Here is a 947-nt window from a genome sequence, read left to right on the forward strand (position 1 = left end):
TGTCCCCATACAGCTCCTGCCCCTCAGCCTCCCACTGGGATGCATCCCGAGGCGCGGGTCCCCGAGGCTGAGGGGGCTGTAGTCCAGGTACGGGGGCCCCTGAAGCAAAAAGGAGTCCCCGGCCTGGGGAGTAGGCGGTCCCAAGAGAAGGGGGCGTCTGCGGCCCCAGAACAGGGATCTGAGAAGCAAGGGGGTCGGGAGCTGCCAGGTGGACCCAGAGGTGGAGGGGGTTCCGGGCGGTCGGAGGCTCCGAGGTGTGGGGAGAGGTTCTCCGGCGAGTCGGGGACTGCAAAGTGCCGGGGGTCGCAGGGGTCGGGGGCCCTGAGGTGGAGGGGGTCCCGGCGGCTGGGGGACTCCGAAGTGGCGGGATCCCGGTGTTCGGTGGCCCCGACGCCGTGGGGGCTCTCATGGGTCGGGGAGCGCCGAGCCGGCTCCTCTCCCGGCCCGGGAGCCCCGCGCGTCTGAGGGGGAAAACTTCGTCAAGTTCCGGGAAAGGAGCGGGTCGGGGCGCGCGTCTCACCGAGGAGCTGGCGAGCAGAGCGCCCCCGGGCCCCGCGATGCTCCCCGTGCCCCACGCGCTTCCCCAGCGCGGGAGGAAGCGGCGGCCGCGCGTCGAGGGGGCGCGCAGGCAGGACCCGAACCTGCGCGGCCAGCTCCGCCCCGCCTCAGGCCGCCTCCACGCTCCGGCCGACGCTGCAGCAGGTGGCAGCGGCCCCGCGCGCCCCGGCGCCCTCCCTCCCTCGGGGCCCGGCCCTCGCCAGAGGCCCTCAGTACCGGAGTTAGCGCGGCTCCGACGCCATCTCCGGGGCCAGCGGGCCCGCAGCCCAGGCCCTGCGGGACCCGCAACTTGCGCGGCGAGGACACCAGGCGCTGCAGGCGGCGGGCCGGGCCGGCAGGTGCCAGCGAGCTGCCCGCAGCCAACAGCGGCGCGCGCCCTCGCCCCGCCC

General features: G+C 75.6%; 1 protein-coding gene across 1 annotated transcript in view; it reads right to left on the reverse strand.

Moving 5' to 3' along the window:
• TBC1D14 (TBC1 domain family member 14) overlaps positions 1-941 on the reverse strand; it is a 102,123-nt gene extending 101,182 nt beyond the window's left edge. The window contains exon 1 of the mRNA XM_007456872.1: positions 775-941. The gene's annotated coding sequence lies outside the window, so the exon portion shown is untranslated. The remainder of the gene's footprint in view (positions 1-774) is intronic.
• Between the last annotated feature and the right edge of the window lie 6 nt (positions 942-947).

This window comes from Lipotes vexillifer, unplaced genomic scaffold (genome assembly GCF_000442215.2).
Source record: "Lipotes vexillifer unplaced genomic scaffold, Lipotes_vexillifer_v1.1 scaffold63, whole genome shotgun sequence".
In the NCBI taxonomy this organism is placed as follows: Eukaryota; Metazoa; Chordata; class Mammalia; order Artiodactyla; family Lipotidae; genus Lipotes; species Lipotes vexillifer.